This window comes from Cervus elaphus, chromosome 9, assembly GCF_910594005.1.
Source record: "Cervus elaphus chromosome 9, mCerEla1.1, whole genome shotgun sequence".
In the NCBI taxonomy this organism is placed as follows: Eukaryota; Metazoa; Chordata; class Mammalia; order Artiodactyla; family Cervidae; genus Cervus; species Cervus elaphus.
In genome coordinates this window covers 95,317,003-95,337,757 of record NC_057823.1, presented here as the reverse complement: position 1 = coordinate 95,337,757, position 20,755 = coordinate 95,317,003, and the positions used below count along the sequence as shown (strand labels likewise).

General features: G+C 42.0%; 1 long non-coding RNA gene across 14 annotated transcripts in view; it reads right to left on the bottom strand.

Moving 5' to 3' along the window:
* LOC122700630 overlaps positions 1 to 20,755 on the bottom strand; it is a 526,773-nt gene that overhangs the window by 231,043 nt on the left and 274,975 nt on the right. For all 14 annotated transcript variants that reach the window (XR_006342835.1, XR_006342832.1, XR_006342830.1 and 11 more), the window contains one exon: positions 19,686 to 19,865. This is a non-coding gene — a long non-coding RNA (uncharacterized LOC122700630). The remainder of the gene's footprint in view (positions 1 to 19,685; positions 19,866 to 20,755) is intronic.

The following is a 20,755-nucleotide window of genomic DNA, read 5'->3' as shown; positions in this document are numbered from 1 at the left end:
ATCCAGAGAACTTTCCATTTCTTTGTACATTTATTATTTTCAAGTTCCAACTCCTCCACCTCCTTCTCTACCCCTAAGCACTTGAAACAAAATATTTGATCATTTTTATAGCAGTATATAGTTAAACATGAAAGAACAAGTAGGCTATTTTCACCAATTTCTAGTGACAATTTAAAGACTATTTTCTACCAAATTTTCCTGTTACACCCACACTGCCTACCCCCCCAATGTTTCTTTCTTATAAAAATTACTCCATATATATAATAGAGGTGTGCAGTAGAAATATACACCTTTTATCAGTCAAGATAGGTTGACTACGTTGTGGTAACAAACAACTCCAAATCCCAGTGGCTTAAAGCAGCAGAGGTTTCTCTCTCGCTCATAATACATTTATGAGGACACTGGGTGTCCTCACCCAGTGATCCAGCCGGAGACGATACAACTGTCAGTTGCCAAGGCAGAAGAGAAGGGCAGCCCTGAAAAAATGCACTGGTTCTTAAACGTCCACTTGGAAAGGACATGCACATCACTGCTATCACATTTCTTCGAACAAAGCAAGCCATGTGACCAAACCTCATTTCAAAGGGTCAGAGAAGCATTAACATTTTTGCAAAAGGGGCACTGAATGTGAGTAAGGAGTTATACACCCTATTATTCACACCCTACACCCGAGTTACAGTGCATCTGATCTTAAATCGCAATCCCTAGTAATAGAGGAGGACATTTCTGTTCATTTTTGCCCAGATGTTTTTCAGAAAAACGTCTAAATTCTGAGTTTCAAATCATCATCTCAACCTCACTCTGTGTGTTTGGCTAACACACTCTGTGTGTTTGGCTAATGGTGTCACATTCTGTAGATAAATAAAGGTCATCATCTCATTAAATGAGTATGTTTCAGACCACAGGAAAATGTGTGACACGGTTACCAAGGTTCTTCACTTATAATGAAGGTCTGAAATGTCAGCAGGGGAGACCAGGAGCCAATTTCAGGCTGGCAGAATCCTTTCCAATTGCAATTGTGCAACAGTAATCATGCAACTGTTTTCCCTCCCTTCTCCCTAATGTTATGGGTGTCAGGAAACATGCTGTTCTTTCTGACACAGAGTCTACATGGCCCAGGGAGATATTTGGGCGCATGTGGAGAAGGATTTAATTGAAGTGGGAGCAGTGAAGTTCAGGAATCATGACCTTTCTAGTATAATTTGACAAATCAGGCAGTTTACCCAGTTGCCAATCAAGTGTGGGTTGTACATCCATAGCTTACTCCATCCTCATCTGTGATATTGTGATACGGTAAGAAATATTTTGCTCTTGTCTCCAGTTCCTGGCACAGCACTCCTAAAACCCTTGAAATTTCTTAAGTGGCAGGGGTAAGAGGAGCAGCTTTTGTTGTTCATGAGAGGCCCCTTTCAACCATACCTGTGTTGATGCTAATGTGGTGACTCCTGGATGGCTGGGCTGGGCGCAAGATGGCTGAACCTTGAGAGGTTTGAAATTTTCAGTCCTTCCCCTTGAGCTGGCTGGAAGTTGAGTTAATCACCAGTGACCAATGATCTGATCAATCGTGCCAATGTAACACAGCCTGCGTGAAAATCCTAACAACTAAAGGGGCTCAGAGAACTTCCTGGCTGGTGAATGCATGGAGGTACTTGGAAGGCTGTGCCCCTGGAGAGGACATGGAAGCTCCCCTCCTTTCCCCCATACCTTGCCTTGTGCCTTCTTGCATCTGAGTTGTATCCTTTTATAATAAAAGGATATAGTAAATATATAGTATATAAATATATAAGTAACAATAATAATATTATATATTAATATATAGTGAATAAATAGTATATATAGTAGATATACATATAGATATATAGTAAGTAAATTGTTGTTTCTGAGGCCTGTCCTGTGAGCCATCCCAGCAAATTGTCAAACTGAAGGGGAGTGGGGATCACAGAAGCCTCTGATTCATAGCTGGTCAGCCAGAGCACAGATGACGGCATGGAGCTGTGACTGATGTCTGACGCTCTGTGGGGGGTGTGGGGCAGCCTTTGGGGACTGAGCTCTTAACTTGTGGGGTCTAAGCTGACTCCAGACAGTGTTATAACTGAATTGTAGGGCACCTACCTAATCGGTGTCCAGGAAGTTGGAAAATTGGTGTGGGAAAAAAAAAATAGACACTTGGTGTCAGAAATGTTTAAAGTAGAGGAGAAACAAAAGCATTTTGTTCTTTTACCATCTTTGTATGGTATCTTTCCAGGTGGCACTAGTGGTGAAAAACTCGCCTACCACCCATCTTTGTACAGTGGTCATTTATATAGACTCAATTCGATATTTCTTACCTAGACTATGTCACTTTTCTTTTGCCTCGAGTTTCTCTGTCTTTCCCTTTTCACTCCAACTTCCACAAAGCAGCCAAGAGTTATCCTACTGAAGTTCAGTTCTGATGGTGAAAGTCACCATCAGCAAGGAGTTTAGCGGCACCTTTTTGCTTACAGGATGCAACACAGAATCATTTACAGAGACCCTAAGCACAACATTCTATCAACAATTCCGATCCAACCTACTTTTCATTCTTTATTTTTCAAAACACTCAGGTTTCATGCAGTATGAAATTGACAATAGTGAATGCTTCTCAGCTGCAAACATTCCCTGAATTTGAAAGATAAAGGTATAGCTGCTCTTCTGCATAAACTTGTATGTCTCTCTGGGTTCAATCCAGGGTTGAGAAGATCCCCTGAAGAAGGAAAGGCAACACACTCCAGTATTCTTGCCTGGAGAACTCCATGGACAGAGGATCACATGCAGCTGCAGCCCAGAGGATCACAAAGAGTCAGACTCAACTGAGTGACTTTCACTTTTCACTGACCCAAATGGTCTTTGAAAGACTTGTGATAACAGGCCTCCAGACAGAAATGGAATATCTGCAGCCAGTTTTTGATGAACAGTTATATATGTTGCATTTAAAAATAAAAAGTAGATCACTTAAAAATTATAGCAAAACAGTCATATCAGAGTCAAGTCAAGGAGAGAAAAAAGAAATGATCATATTTAGTTATCATCACAGCAAAAATGGTATATTTTAATACCCAAACATGAATGTAGCCTTAAAACCAATAGCTTAGTTTAGACCTGAGCAACTAATAAACTTCAGTTCCTGGTAAGATTTATTTTAATTTTTCAAGTAATCCCAATGGGCTACACTGGCTAACGAACAGTTTATACTGTGGAGTAGAAAACAGTGGTGTCTTCACTGGTTAAAAGAGACCAGAAAAAAATTTTAGAGTGTTTTTGTTTGTTAGCTTATTTGTATAATGCTCTGTTTTCTTCTCTCTGTTCTTGGGTATTAGTGGCTCAGTCATGTCTGACTCTCTGTGACCCCATGGACTGTAGCCCACCAGGCTCTTCTGTCCATGGGATTTTCTAGGCAAGAATACTGGAGTGGATTGCTGTTCCCTTCTCCAGGGGATCTTTCTGACCCAGGGATCGAACCGGGGTCTCCTGCACCGCAGGCAGATTCTTTACCTTCTGAGCCACCAGGGAAGCCTTCCCCCTCACCTTATATGTGCTCTAATCTTTGCTCCCTTTGGGTTTTCCCTCTAGGAGGCCCAGCTCTATGACAAACAACTCCACAACGTCAAACTTAGTGCTCTTCTACTTTCTGCAATAACTAAACCCAGCCTCTTCTAACCTAACCTCTAATCTTCCTCTAACTAAACCTAATACCACTTCCTTTCTAATAAAAGTTGCATATTTTCTAGTTTCCCAAGTACCCCAGGGTTGGCAGCATGGCCATGCTTCAGACAAGTATTGTCTACCCTCTGCCAACCCTGGACCTGCTGAGCTGCGTGTTACCTGGCATGACCACTCTCTAACCCTCATTGCTGATGTCATCTGCCCACCTTCTGCACACCAGCTGAGCTTCCTTTCAGACACTGTCCACCATCCTCACACCTCCTACTTCCTCTGACCCTTAGACTCTTCTCAAATGGCCTTAACTCCTACTCAAGGAGAATAAGCCATCAGATTGAAATTATATAATTTCAGCTTCTCACACCAAATCCCTAAACTATCCCATCCTCCCCCCTCCTGTTTCAAAGCAGAGGTTGCCTCTTCCCATCAAAATCAAACCATCCATCCAGGCTTAAATTCTCCTCTAGACTTTTCTTCTCCAAAATTATGCACAAAAGAATCTCAGTTTGCCTCTCTCTCTCCCCCCTACCCTGCCATTCCCCCCACCCCCATGTCTCCTAGCTCCTTCCCACTAGCTTTTAGCCATGCTCATGTCTCTGCAAACTTTTTTCTTTAAAAATCAAATACAAAATAAAACCCTAGATAACCCCATAGTCTTTCCATCCACCACCCTAGTTCCTTCCTTCTGGTGTTATTTTTTTTTTTTTTTTAATTTGGCTTCATTTTCTTCTCTTCCCCTCTTCATTTTAAATCTGGCTCCTGGGCTCACTATCCCACTGACATTGCTCTCACCAAGGTCATCACTTGACACTACATCCATTGAAGATGTCTGAGATCTCAGCTAACTTAACGACTTCAGTTCAGTTCAGTTGCTCAGTCGTGTCCGACTCTTTGCGACCCTATGAATTGCAGCACACCAGGCCTCCCTGTCCATCACCAGCTCCCAGAGTTTACTCAAACCCATGTCCATCGAGTCGGTGATGCCATCCAGCCAGACTTAGCACCTGCCAATCCAATGGAATAATCCCTTTTTTCCCCACCTGAGCATCATCTCTTATGCAACTTTATTCTTGTCTCATTTGTTGGTAGTCTCTTCTCCTTAACCATTGACTGTTGGGGTCATGTTGGGAGGGCTTTATCTGAAATCCTTGCTCTTCTCTGTCTGCACTCTCCTCACATCATCCGCCCCTATGACCCTGTAGTAGACATCATGGGGGATCTGCTGGTCCCCTCAAATCGCTTTGACCAGCCTGTGTGCCTCTCCCTTGGTTTGGGGTCTTTTATCTTTCAGTGGCACATCCAGTTTCCTTCCAGCTTTGGAGCTGGTTCTAATGCATTTCTGAGCTGACTCTTGGGACATAAGTGTCAAAGACACTGCTTCATATGTTAAATGAGGTGAAGCTACCAGGACAGTCTCATTAGAGTTCCAAAGAGAAGACCTGAAGGCCCCAAGATGTGGGCATTTTGGAATGGCCCTGTTATGTAATACCCGAGAACCCATCTAATGATGGAGGAAGAAAGTAGCTAGGTCTGGGTCATAGGTGGGTCAGCTTGGTACAAACTAAACACAGACGTCTGCTCGTCTCTCACATACTGCATAACCCAGACATTGCTGTCCTGAAGCAGGCTGGAATAGCTTCATGAAGGGACAACTAAGATTACAGCCTGGAGATGACACCCAGTGAGGTCAGGCTGTTGCTTTCAGGAGGTAACATGTACCTTCTGTAACATGTACCTTATGCCAGTGTTCATTATGTGTTATTCTGTCTCCAATATGTAAAATGGATGAATTCAGGAACCAGGGTAGAATTAGACTGTACTCACCCCATTCCCAGTGACCTCTTCTCTCTTGGGAAATGTGCACTTCCAGGGACCCAGACAGACTTTAATTACCATCCCCATGCTGACAAATGCAAGCTCTATCATCTGAATCAAGGTCACTGGGAGAAATATCAACAACCTCAAATATGCAGAGGATACCACTCTAATGGTAGAAAGAGAAGAGGAACCAAAGAGCCTCTTCATGAGGGTAAAAGAGGAGAGTGGAAACATTGGCTTAAAACTCAACATTCAAAAATTCATGGCATTCAGTCCTATCACTCCATGGCAAACAGATGGGGAAAAGGTGGAAACAATGACAGATTTTATTTTCTTGGGCTCCAATCACTGTGGATGGTGACTGAAGCTATGAAATTAAAAGACACTTCCTCCTTGGAAGAAAGCTATGACAAATGTAGACAGCATATTAAAAAGCAGAGACATCATTTTGCGATAAAGGTCCATATAGTCACAGCTATGATCTTTCCAGTAGTCATGTATGGATGTGAGAGTTGGACTATAAAGAAGGCTGAGCACTGAAGAATTGACGCTTTCACACTGTGGTGTTGGAGAAGACTCTTGAGAGGCCCTTGGACAGCAAGGAGATCAAACCAGTCAATCCTAAAGGTAATCAACCCTGAATATTCACTGGAAGGACTGGTGCTAAAACTGAAGTTCCAATACTTTGGCCACCTGATGTGAAGAGCTGACTCACTGAAAAAGACCGTGATGCTGGGAAAGGCTGCAGACAGGAGGAGAAGGGGATGACAGAGGATGAGATGGCTGGATGGCATCAGTAACTCAATGGACATGAGTTTGAGTAAACTCCAGGAGACAGTGAAGGACAGGGAAGCCTGGTGTGCTGCAGTCTGTAGGGTCACAAAGAGTTGGACACGACTGAGCAACTAAACAACAATCATCTGACCCATAGCTTTCTTATGAGCTCCAAATCTGAACAGAGGACCACCTGTCTGACTTTCAAATTAGACACTGCAGAGTCACCTGAAACCTAATACGTCCAGAACTGAACTCATCTCCCTGCTCCTGCAGCATGTCACTGTAAGTGAGCAGTGCTGGCGTCAGCTCAGGTGCTCAGGCCTGAAATCTGCAGTCTTTAAAATCTCTCGTTTCTTTATCCACCATATCCAAAGCAACTATCAAGTTTTGCCAATTCTGCCTTCTACCCCCCAAGGTCAAACTGCATCATTTCTGAGTCAGATCACCGGAACAGCCACATGGTGGCAGCCGCTACGACGGTCCCCAGGGACTCCCTCCCTCTGGTGTTCACACTGTGGCGTGGCCCTCTCGCCCTCCACCTCTAATAGAACACAGCGACATGATGGGATGCCACCGCTGAGAGGGCGACAAGATTACTCGAGCTTTCATTTCCTTCTCATTCTCTCACTTGCTGGCTCGGGAGGAATCCAGCTGCTGCTGTGCTGAGAGCTGCCCCGGGGAGACCCAGATGGCACAGAACCGAACGGAAGCCTCCAACAACAGCAATCATACAAGGATCAGAGGCCCCCAGTCCAATAGTCCCAGAGGAACTGATTCTGGTCAACAGCCACATGAGTGAGCGTGGATGAGGGGTCCCCCCTCCCGTGGGCCTGAGATGTGACATCGTCCTGGCACACACCTGGGCTGTAGCCCTGTGAGGCCTGAACCAGTGTCTCTAGGCAAGCTGGGCCAGGATCCTGACCCACGAACTATGAGGGTGTTTGCTGTAAGCTGCTAAGCTTTGGAGGGATTTGTGATGCAGCAACAGTAGCTCAGTTGGTAAAGAATCCGCCTACAATGCAGGAGACCCTGGTTCGATTCCTGGGTTGGGAAGATCCGCTGGAGACGGGATATGCTACCCACTCCAGTATTTTTGGGCTTCCCTTGTGGCTCAACTGGTAAAGAATCTGCCTGCAATGCCAGAGACCTGGGTTCGATGCCTGGGTTGGGAAGATCCCCTGGAGAAGGGAAAGGCTACCCACTCCAGTATTCTGGCCTGGAGAATTCCATGGACTGGGTTGCAAAGAGTCTGACACGACTGAGTGACTTTCAACAGGTTGAACACAGTCACCTTACTGGTCTATGCATTCATTCTTACCTTCTCTAATCAATCTCCCCACTGAAGCTGAAGTCTCACTTTACAAGTGAAAAAATTACAATTGTGTTGCTTTCTTTATTAAAAAAAATATATATAAACCTTCAAATTGCCTATTGCTGTTGGGATTAAGGCCAAAAATCTTTACTCTGCTCTTTGAGGCCCCTGCGATCTGGCTCTAGCTGGTTTTTTTTTTTTTTTTTTGTCTCATTTCACATCCATTTTCCCATCCACTCACCCTGATCCAACCCCTCAGGCCTTCTTCCAGATTGTTGGGGTTGTTGCTGTTTTGTCTTTAACAAGCAATGCTTCTTCCTCTCTTCTGTACACTGTTCCCTCCGTCTGAAACACGCACCCCCTGTTCTCCGCCTGCTCACTGCCACCCTGCTCTCAGATTGCCTCAGACGTCGCCTCCCCCAGAAGGCTTTACTGCGTCCATCTCAGGCTAAGTCGAGCGTTGCCCGTGACACATTCCCATAACACATCACACTAACATGACAAGGGACATTTGTCATTATTTGTTCTGTCTGCCTCTCCTGCCAAACTGCAAACGCCCTGAGGGCAGAGAAGATAACTCCCTGGTTCACATCTTCGTCACCAGGGATCACACAAGCTCTGGTACACGGCAACAACCTCATAAATCGATTAATCATGAAGGGAAGCCACGGACAAACAAATTGAGAAAAATATATCATCTTACAGCATGACAAAATATGGTCGATTATTTCAAACCACCTTACACATGAGGAAGCACACCAAAAAGCATCCTGTGCTTCACATGCCAAATGTCTGAGATTGATTGTTCACGCGAAAGCCTTTACAACCTATGATGTGAAAGCAGTGAGAATCAATCAGAGTTTAGACATTCAAGTGCATATGTTTGTCCAAGTGCTCTTTCTCTCCACAAATGTTTATTGAATGTCTGCTCTGTGACGGGAAATTTTCTAAGCTGAGAACAGAGATGATAATTAAGTTTCTTGCCTGAGTAACCAGATGAATAGTGGTATTGGTAACCAAGACGGGAAAGTCTAGGGAGAGACAGGTTATGACAAAAGTAAAAATTCTTTTAATGAATTAAAAGCATTATAAAAGCTTACATTGTTAATAATTATTTTTCTTACTTCAATTTGGGGGTCAATATAATTACTTACCAAACTATAAGAAATTTGAATTGAAATGATTACCAAATGACCAGAGACCCAGGTGTGGCTGGTTAGCTAAGTAGCCTAAAATTCCTTTCTTTCTATTGTATACAATTACTTGTTTGTAAAACAACTCTGAATGTTGCCTAAGATCTCTTGTGGCTTAAAAATGCTATTACTGTTTCATTCTAAACTTTACAAAAGCATGAACATTCTCAGAACACACGAATCTAGATTCTATATGTGTATTCAATTCTCAGGAGAATCATTAAGCAATTGAAAATACAGTATCCTTGACCCAATACCTCCACTCCTAGGTACTTCCAACAGCAATGCTTAGCAAGTTATAGACCACCTCATGTGTGTATCTCAGTAACAAAATAAAACAGCTTCCTGTACTCATGGGGAACCTCCTGTGCAGTCCCCATAAACCATATGGCTTTTAAAAAGGAAGTGTGGAAGAGGGGAAAAAAAACCTGTTAACATATTAACCTTATTATTTTGAAACTAAAAGATATTTTAACTCATTACTCCACTCTCGAGAAATGAAAACTTACATTCACAGAAAAACTTGTATGTAAATGTTTATAATAGTTTTACTCACAGTCACCAAAAACCAGAAACTACCCAAGTGCCCTTCAACTGGTAAATCGATAGACTATGGTACAACCACATGATGGAATACTAGCAAGCAATTATAACAATAAAACAACAAAATTATCGGTGCATGCAACATGGATAAGTCTCAAATGCATTGTGTTAAATGAAAGAATATAGACTCAAAGGTTGTGTATATCATGTAATTCTATTTAAATAATGTCTGCAAGAGGCAAAATTATGAGGATAGTGAACAGAGCAGTAGCTGACAAGGATCCAGATGGAAGCAGAGGTTGACTCAAAGGTGAAGCAAAAAAACACGTTTCAGGGTGACAGAATTTTCCCTCACTGTGGTGGTTTTACATGACTATTTACTTGTCAAAATTAATAGAAATTTTCACCAAACAGAGTGAATTCTCCTGTATTTTTTTTTAATTATGAGGAACATACAGCATGCCCCAAGACATACTGTAGCATGCACTTGCACTGAGTTAGGAATGGCAGTGACAGGGCAGATCCAAAAGCAATGACCATCCAAGGAACAAGCCCATCTAAAGAGACAAAAGAGCTGTACTCTGAAAACTATGAAGACAATGATGAAAGAAACTGAAGATAACATAAAGAGATGGAAAGATATACCACATCCTTGGACTGGAAGAATCAATGTTGTTAAAATGACTATGCTACCCAAGGCAATCTACAGATTCAATGCAATGTCTGTCAAACTATCAACACTATTTTTCACATAACTAGAATAATTTTAAAATTTGTATGGATGGGACTTCCCTGGTGGTCTAGAGGCTAAGACTCTGTGCTCCCAATGCAGGGGGCCAGGGTTCAATCCCTGGTCAGGGAACTTGATCCCACATGCTGCAGCTAAGGCTGGGAACAGCCAAATAAATAAATAAAATAAATAAATATTTAAAAAAAAAAAAATTTGTATGGAACCACAGAACACCGCAAATAGCCAAACAATCTTGAAAAAGAACAGGGCTGGAGGAATCATACTCCATGACTTCATAACGGATTACAAAGTTTGACTTGATTACTATATAGTAATCAAACATTATGGTGCTGGCACACACACACACACACACACACACACACACACAAACCAGATACATAGACCAATGGAACAGGATAGAAAGCCTGGAAATAAACTCACACCCTTGTGAGTTTACAACTAAGGAGGCTAGATCTACAACTGATCTACAACCAAGGAGGCTAGAATATACAAGAGAGAAGAGACCATCTTTTCAATAAAATGGTGTTGGGAAAACTGGACACCACATGTAAAAGAAAGAAATTAGAACACTCTAAAACTATACACAAAAATAAACTTAAATTGGACCAAAGCCCTAAATGTAAGCCTGGATACTATAAAACTCCTAGAGGAAAACATAGGCAAATACTCTTTAACATAAATTGCAGCAATATTTTTGAATACATCTCCTAGAGTAATGGAAATAAAAACAAATGGGATCTAGTTAAACTTAAAAGCTTTTGCATAAAGGAAATCATAAACAAAATTAAAGACAATCTAAGGAATGGGAGAAAATATTTGCAAATGGTGTGACCAAAAAGGGATTAATTTCCAAAATCTATAAGCAGGTCATACAGCTCTATATTAAAAAAAAAGAACCCAGTCCAAAAAAAATGGACAAAAGCCCTAAATAGACATTTTTCCAAAGAAGACATACAGTTGCCCTTTCAGGTACATGAAAAGATGCTCAAATTGCTATTTAAAAAATGCAAATCAAAACTACAATGAGGTATCACTTCACCTCATCAGAATGGTCATCATCAAAAAGTCTACAAATAATAAATGTTAGAGAGGGTATGGAGAAATCCCCTACACCATACATCCCCTACAATCCTACACCATTGGTGGAAATGTAAATTGGTGCATCCACTGTGCACAATAGTCTGAAAGTTTCTTTAAAAACTAAAAATAGAGTTATCACAAGATCCAGCAATCCCACTCCTGGGCATATATATAGAAAAAAATGAAAACTCTAATTTGAAAAGATACATGCACCCCAACATTCATAGCAGCACTATCTATAATAGCCAAGGCAGAAAAGCAACCTAACTGTCCATCGACAGGTGAATGGACAAAGAAGATGCGGTGTACATACACACATATATATGTGAAAGTTGCTCAGTCGTGTCTGACTCTTTGTGACCCTATAGACTGCAGCCTGCCAGGCTCCTCTGTTCATGGAATTCTCTAGATCAGAATACTGGAGTGGGTAGCTGTTCCCGTCTCCAGGGGAACTTCCTGACCCAGGAATCGAACCAGCATCTCCTGCATTGCAGGAGGATTCTTCACCAGCTGAGCTACCCGGGAAGCGTGCACACACACGCGCGCACTCACACACATGCATGTGCACACACACACACATGCACAGACACACACACACACGCAAAATGGAATATTGCTGCTGCTGCTGCTACTTAGTCACTAAGTTGTGTCAACTCTTTGCAGCCCCTTCCTGCCAGGCTCCTCTGCTCACAGGATTTCCCAGGCAAGAATACAAGAGTGGGTTGCATTTCCTCCTCCAGGGGATCTTCCTGACCCAGGGATTGAACTCAAGTCTGCTGCTTGAAAGGTGGATTCTTTACTACCAAGTTACCTGGGAAGCCCACAATGGAATATTACTCAGCCATAAAAAGAATGCAATAGTGCCATTTGCAGCAACATGGATGGACCTAGAGATTATCATACTAAGTGAAGTAACTGGAACAACGACAGATGTCATATGGTATCACCTATAAGCGGAATCTTAAAAAATGATACAAATGAACTTATTCGCAAAGCAGAAATAGACTTAAAGACATAGAAAACAAACATGGTTACCAAAGGGGAAAGGCCAAGAGGGATAAATTAGGAGTTAAACATTAACAGATATACACTACTATATATAAAATATATAATCAATAGGGATCTACTGTATAGCACAAGGAACTATATTTAATATCTAATAATAACCTGTAATGGAAAAGAATCTGAAAAAGTAAATACACACACATTTATAACTTAATTATTTTGTGGTACACTTGAAACACAATGCTGTAAACCAACTGTACTTCAACTATAAAAAAGAGCCATGATCATGAAACCCAATGCTAAGTCAAAAGTCTGAAATAAACCCAGAATCAATATACAGTCTCATTCATCCCACGGCCCTTTTTCTTGGCAAATTGGCATCAATAAAATAGTGCAGTCTAGGAAATCATCCAAGACATTTATTAAGCAAGCACAGATTAAAGACTTCTCAGTTTAAGAACCTCTTTTAGCGAAAGGAAAATTAATATAAATCAAGAGGTGACTGAAGCTTTCTGAAACCATGGCAGGGGCGGGGGGCAGTAATACTGGGAAGACTCACTGTCAGACACCATTTCCCACAGCACTAGCAGACTGATTAAGTCTAAAAGGGAGCCGTCTACATTCTAAACTGGAAATGAAAGCGGTGTGCAAAATACAAATTACACCCTCTCACACATAAGCACAGCAAGCCCGTGAAAAGCAGCAGAACTGAAGGCAAACCCTCACCCCATTCATCTGTGTTGAAATGCTGACCTCTTGTGTCGAAGAGACGTTGCAGCCTGTGATTCCACGCTTAACCACTTGATGTGGTTTTTCAGAGGTTTGTGTTAAGAGAAAATGAAAGAACCAGTGCAAACAAATCTCAAATATAATCCAGCCTGAGAAACTGTGCTTGACACAGAAATTATGTCTGCTCTACTTCTCACTTCAGCGTGCCTGCCATCCACTTTCCAGGTATTAGTCACTTATTCCAGTCCCAAGAAAAATACACTCAACAAAAGCAAATTAAGCCACATATCCCCACAAACCCCAACAAAAATAAATGAGGACATAAAGGAAAAGGAGATTATGTTTAATTTCTCATTAGATCATGGTCCAATTGTCAGAATATTAATTCTGTCTACCTGATTCTCATTCATTCTAATCTGAATTCTCTTCATGGCATATGAGTAACTGCTTGCTTTTGTAGTTAATAAGTGATTTCCTTCTCACACCGTTTGGTTGATACTCATGTTTGGCCCTGGATGAATAATGAGATTAATACTCAACAAAGGTAACTATTAGCTAATGAGAAAAAAATTCGTATTGGGGGAAATTTTCAACTGTTCCACATTGCTCATATATTCAACACATTTTAGCACTAACTATATACCAGGCTATACAAGAAGAGGAGCTTCCCAGGTGCCTCAAGTGGTAAAGAATCCACCTGCCAATGCAGGAGACGTGGGTTTGATCCCTGGGTTGGGAAGAGCCCCTGGAGGAGGAAAGGGTGACTGAACAATATTAGTTCTATCAAGTTCACAAGGGTAAATATAAAGTGATAGTCCATGTAGGAGTTTTAATCCAAGTTCTTCAGCGATCAATTCATTCAGCACATATGTATTGAACCTGGGTTCATCCAGGTGCTGGGATGACTGATCAAACCTAAAGCATCATCGCCTGTATGCCACACCACTACTGAACCACTAAGAAAGGTAATGTCAGTTGAACTGTGCTGCAATGCCTGAAACAATCATCTAGTGACGCTGACATTTATCCCATGTATTCTCAGGGATTTCGAAGTTTTTTCTGCTTTCAACTGCAACACTTTTCAGGCTATGGTCATACTTGCCTATCACAGTAGCAAAATGAAATCTTGTTTTATTCATATAGTCTCTTCATATAGGCTCTATGAAGCCCATGGTTGTTGCTTTAAAAGGAAATACGGAAAAGGGGGGAGCTGTTCTGTATTAACATCATTATTTTGAAACTAAAGAATATAACTCTCTCTAATCCAAAAAATGTAGAAAGGACCTGATTCAGAATTCAGAACTTTTAACTGAAAAGTTTATTCATAAAAAAAAAAAACTGTCCTTACTTTCACATTTTTCCATGGATCAAGAATTCATTTTGGCCAGATGTCGGTTCTGTGAGGACCATTTGGAGAACTGCAATGTAGAACTAAGGTCTTCAATTTTTTCACTTCTGTATTCCCCTAAAGGAATTTTTAAATTTCTATGTATGCCTTATTTTTGAAAGTAACATTTTCACCATCATTTAAATGGCTGTATTATAAATGTTACTATTTTAAGTTAAAAGTATCTTAATGTCATAGCTTTTTAGAAGTACAGAATTGCTATCACTCTTCTTGTGACAAAATATTTGCTTCAATACCAACTGTAAGACCCAGTGTCCTGTTCCCACGCTTTTCTTCATACACTATCACTTTTTGTTTAGGTGCTCAGTCACAGGACCATCATTTTAAAAACATTTTAAGCCACAAGGAAATCCACTCGGGCAGTACCAAAAGACGCGCAAATAACTTGAACAACTAAGACCGGATTTGCACTATGACCGACAACGCCTGTGAAATACACATCAGTTTCAGAAATGCAAAAATGAGGGAAACGCGCACCTTAGGATTGAGAAACACGGTGGCCTGACCTCAGTGCAAGGGAGCCGTCCAGGTAGCCACGAGGGAAGAGCTGTTCTAGCTTAAGATAGAGAATTAAATTCAAACTCATTTATGAGATAGGCTGCCTCTCCACTTTGGAACTAGGATCCACGCCCACATAACCTCCAACAGGCACCTGGGGTGAAGGCAGGCAGATACCGCTCCTCTCCTCTGGACAGGGGTTCATCCCAGTGCAATCGCCAGACCTGCAGCCTCGGGCTCTGGTGGGCGTCTCACGTCCCAGCACAGACCTACTGAATCAGAAGACGTTGGGGTGGGCTCCGCACGCTGTTGGTTCAACAAGCCCTCCAGGTGATTTCCATGCAAGTGAAAGTTTGAGAACCACTGCCTCGGGGTAACTCCAAAGATAAAAAGGCAAAGGAAGTTATCCTGCTTATTTCCTTTCTGTTATCCCATGGGTTTATAATTTTATGTAAATGTCCAGTCTCTTCCCAGATGTCCCCAGAGGAGTGAAGAAGAAAGACTCTGTTCCTACCTGAACCAAGATGTCCAGGGGACACATCCCGAGGCCACCCTGGTGGCAAGGGCAGCAGCAGTGAGAATCCCCAAAAGGAAGGAGACTTCTGGAGAACAAGAGCCATAGGTTCAACGTGCTCTCACTTGGAGAGTTGTACACCACCAATGCTGGGAAAGACTGAACGCGGGAGGAGAAGGGGACGACAGAGGATGAGATGGTTGGATGGCATCACCGACTCAATGGACATAAATTTGAGTAAACTCCCGGAGTTGGTGATGGACAGGGAGGCCTGGTGTGCTGTGGTCCATGGGGTCACAAAGAGTCAAACATGACTGAGAGACTGAACTGAACTGAACCCCCAGTTTTCAAACATAGTGGTTTTAATAGGGTTTAATTCATGTTTTTTTCAAATCCATACTTTTATTTATTTTCAAGAAGTTTAAATCCTCAAAGGGTACAGCAAAAATATGGAACAGGTTTAATTCATTTAACAAGGTATTGTTTTCTAAGCTGAAGGTGACTTGGGGCTAGGGGAAGGTATTGTTGTTATTCCACCATTGCTCAGTCGTGTCCGACTTTGTGACCCCACGGACTGCAGCACGCCAGGCTTCCCTGTCCTTCCCTATCTCCCAGAGTTTGCTCAAACGCATGTCCGTTGAGTCAGTGATGCCTTCCAACCATCTCATCCTCTGCAGCCCCCTTCTCTTCCTGCCTTCAATCCTTCCCGGCATCGGGGTCTTTTCCAATGAGTCGGCTATTCCCACCAGGTGGCCAAAGTATTGGAGCTTCAGCATTAGCACCACTCAAGCACATTGTGAGAATGTTTTCTTACACTCTTTTCAGTTGTTCTATACTCTTCATTACATCTAAAGAAAGCCTCCATTTAGTGTCTTTAACTCTCTACAAAAAAGAGAGAGACCAAAAGATAGAAATCCTTAGGCTCAAGTGCCTTGGTAGGCTCCTGTTTCTAGCTGGAATTCAATAATATTTTCTTGTTTTCACCATTATTTCTTTTCATGGTTACCTTCTATTGTGGCAGGGAATTCTGGTTTTTCATCTGAGGTCATTATCTAAAATTTCCACTTAAGGAAAGTTTATTTAAGTGAGAGATGCATCATTTTAAAGAACAACATTAAGAAAGTTATAGTAGAGGTAGTCTGAGGATACGGTATGTAAATGGAACCACTATATTAAGGAAGACTGTGGGTTGTTATTCTGGCACTTACACTAATGAGAACTCAAATTCAGCTCCTCTCCTCAAAGTGCAAGTTGTTATCCCTAATTCAACCTTCGGGCTGGCTTACAGAGAAGCTACGTTGAGCTTAATCAACTGTTACGACAGTTGATTTAAACAAACAAAACAAAACAGAGTCAGACAAAAAGTCATTCTACAAAAGGAGATTGTAACCAAAATTTTTAGAATAACATTTTTATGATAAAAATGTGAATTATGGTAATGTATCCTTTTTAATGAGAAGGGGACAAATAAGATACAAACTCTTCATTACTAGTGACAATTAAAATGCAAATAATTCTCACAGGGAATCATGATTATTTCAATGCTATGAACAAATTATCCTTCTGCAAGTAATCATTTAGGCAGTTGGGTTTAACAAAGTAGGGTTTTATTAATCCTAGGGCCAGAATTTCTCTACTACACTGTTTTGATTTTTCCCATTTTAATACATCTCAAGTACACTCACTAATGCTTCCCTCAGCATACATGGTGATGGTAACGCTTAGGTATAAATTACTGACTACTCAGTTAATTTCCATTATTCTGCATAAGGCTCAGCACATAGAGTTACAGCAGTTATATAAGTTAATTTCTAATCAGAAAATCATCATAGCATTTTCTTTGTAGAGCTTGGAACCAAATCTGGTATGGTTACTGGTTGGGAGGATATGACAGTTTCCTGTAAAATAAAGTAAGTGATAAGAAAAGAGGACAGTCGCATCCTCCTTGGAAGGGAGAATGCTTCCATGAGGGCAGAGCTTATGCAATCAGAACTCTCTTGGCAACCAAAGATGCTTTGACTGGATTCTACTCTTTGGCCATTTCTCCTTCTGGGATCCAGTAGCCACCTGAGTAAATAAACACATCATGACTGTTACTGGATTTCAGAGTCTATTAGGAGCCAGCAGGCTGATTCAATCCTTACTGACAATCCACATTCAAGAGATTCAGAGCCAGGATCACTGAGTTACTAAGCCATTAAAAATTAACAGAAATAAAAATTGAACCAGACTGGTATAACTTGGAACAAAGATGAAAAACAAGGTAACCACCAGGGGGAGGTGAGGGCAAAAGGAACCAGTGGTTTTCGGCATCACGCTCCTTCCACAAAGAGACCTGGGTTGAAAGGGAACTGTTAGCCAGAGGGCCCTCGAGATAAAAGTGGGCTCCTGCAGGACGTGTTCCAGGTCCTGGGAGACAGCAGCACAAATTAGATAATATTGTGTCCTTGTTTAATTGTTGTCATTATGTGTTGCAAAAAATAACCTTGGGGCAAACAGTAAAGACAAGACTTGGCTGAATTTCCTTCTTTCTCTTCATACTGAAGGCTCACAAAGTCTTGCCCAGCCATCTTTTCCATTCCACAACCTGCTGTCATAAGGTCTTTCTGTAATTCTTCTCTGGTTGAAAGGTTTTAAGTTCAAGCCAGACTTCAAGTGTCTGGGGGGATGAAGTTTAGAATCCCACCATGCAAAGCTCAAGGCATCTGTCCCTTTCTACCTGCAGCCTCTCCCCCCAGTCTTCATCAGGAACCTGGGGGGAGTTCCCCAAGGTCACCTGCTCCCTGCACCCACAAATCAATCATGGAAAAGTCTCATCCTGAGCAAGTCCCACCTCCCGTCTCCTCCGAAGAAAAGGACTGTGGGGATTCCATGTGCATTGCACCAGTTTAACTATACTATTTGTCTACATGTCTGTGAATTCAGGGTCTATGTTAAGGGTCCTTGTCACTTTAAACTCCGGGGCTTTGCCCAGATACAGCTGCGTTTCTTGATGAAACAAATATACCTCTTTGCTTTTAGGGGTTTTCCCCAGCTCATTGTGTGGCTTTAGCTTCATCACTTAACTCATCCACTCTTTCATTTCCCATTTACAGTGTGCAATGTCATGGCAAAGAATGAGTGACAGCAATAACTTGAGTTTAAAATGGGCCCTCCTTCCAGGAGACTTAAAATAATTCATGAGGACTACCTGGCATCCTTCTCAAAGTCCTAGTGAGGAAGGTTTTGTTATTCATACTGCTTTTACATTTTGATTCCATTTTACTGATACAAATACCAAGCGCCAAGCTGTTGGAAAGATTTTTCTTGGGATCATTAAGCTATTATCCTCACTTTGCACTATGTTATCAAAAGCCTCTGATGGTGCTTTCCTGGTATATATTATTCAAGTTACACAGCTAAAAGTATTCCTCGTCAGTATCTGACAATAGGCAGAAACTTTAAAAATCGCCATTAAAGCCGGAAACCTATCCCCTCGTTCTTTAGGCAAGAATTAGGAAAGAAGCTTTGTTACTTTTTTGCTCAAGTAACAGTTTCTATTTCTGAGTAAAATGCAGGTTCTGTTGCTACTTCGGAAACAGCAGAGAGAGTCCAAGCCATCTCCACTGCCGCACCACGCACATAACCAGAGCCAGGCGAGCACACGCATCGAGACAGAAACACAGGTGGCCTTGCCAAGGTCCAAAGGTCTGCGCAGAAAAACACCAGAAGCCAAGTCTCCAGAGCACAAACAACCAGGCAGAAGGTCTCCCAGGAACAGGATGTTCTCCTGCATTTCCCATTACCCTGGCCTCTGGGCACGGTGTCCATTTCCTGCTCACCACACGCCCCCTCTGCCAGGAAAAGAAATGGGATCTCCCTTGGAAGAGCTGCTGGACCATCCACCAAACCAGGGTCCTGACATTGGAGATGCAGTCTCTTTAGACCGGATCTTATGGGATTGCCCTGGTGGTCTGGGGGTTAAGACTCTGCCCTTCCAACACAGGGAGCATGGGTTCGATCTGTGATCGGGGATCTAGGATTCCACATGCTGCACGTGTGAAGTGACTCCCCCCACCCCTACCACCACCAGAAATATAGACTGAATCTCAGAGAAGTAAGTTTTTGTGGGAGAAGTGATACAAATAACTTTTCCTCCTCCAGACTTAGCATTCCATATTATCCAGTATCTAAATATACTTAGGTCTTACAAGCAACCTATACTGTGACCTCACTCCATCAAACTTAAACTTCTATTAATAGGGTAAATCAGCACTACGAAGAAAAAAGAAAGGAAAGAGGAGGATAATAAGTAGCACAAAACATGACAAGGGCGGAGGTAACGGCCTACGGTGATTGTCAGAAATCAGAACGATGGAACAGCAAGCAAAGACTCTTACCTTCACAGTTACTTGGAACCAAACTTTGAAATGCATTTGAAATATGAGAGCAGGATAAAATTCAGTTCTTGTATTTTGGTTTCTGTTTCTTTGTTTTGGTGTTTTCAGCCTGACACGTGGAAGATGACACGGAGCATTTCTCAATGACCGTGGTCTAGCCAACTGTTGTGCCACGATTTTCTGGAAGGAAAATTTAGGCACCATTAGTCAAGTCTATTCACTCTCTTCACTTCTCATTCCAAGACCTACTTCCCAGTTGTGCCTCCAGAAAGGAATTCTGAGTAGAGTAGGTCAAGGCCCCCGAAAGATTTTTAAATTTTTAAATTCCTTAGCTACGGAATTGTAAGAGATAATTTTAAGTAACCGTGCCTTGTATGTGTTCAAAATGTTTGGGATACTCTCTTAGGTACATCTCTCCAATACTGTCCCCAGGACTTTGGCAGTTTACAGAGAGTGAAACTGATGAAGAGAGGTAAAATGATGGGCTTGATGTGAGAAATCACGTCCAAAGATGCCTAGACACGTAACTGAGAAGAAGATTCCACCCAGTCAGTCTGCCGAACCGGTCTCCTGGCACAGCAGGCCAGCCTTGACCTTGGCAGCATCTTCCATCTAAAGAGGCAGATGCCAAAGGGAGCATTAGCATTACACAACACAGAAGCAGCATTGTAAGCACAGCATATAGATGTGGCCCCCTGCAATACAGAAGATTTCCCTGGTATCCCCAAACCCCCAGCGGACTCACAAGAACACAGACCTCTCGTCTCCCAGCTACTGTGTTCTGGGCTTTGTGGCTTCTTCCTTACAATCTGACTATGAACACAAATGGTACTTTAATCATTTTTCCCTTTCTCAGGGAAAATTCAAAGAAATTCTCAGGAGTTCACTGCCATTGTAAGGTAATAAGTATAATTTTACCTGTCATCACTCATCGTTACACAGATACAGAGAAATCACAGTTGGCTCAGTCATTCAATGAAAGACTTCCTTTATCTTCTTTTGGTTGAAAACAGAGGAGGGAAGATCAGGCTAAAGGTGGTTTATACCAGAGCTTACTGACAAATTAAAGT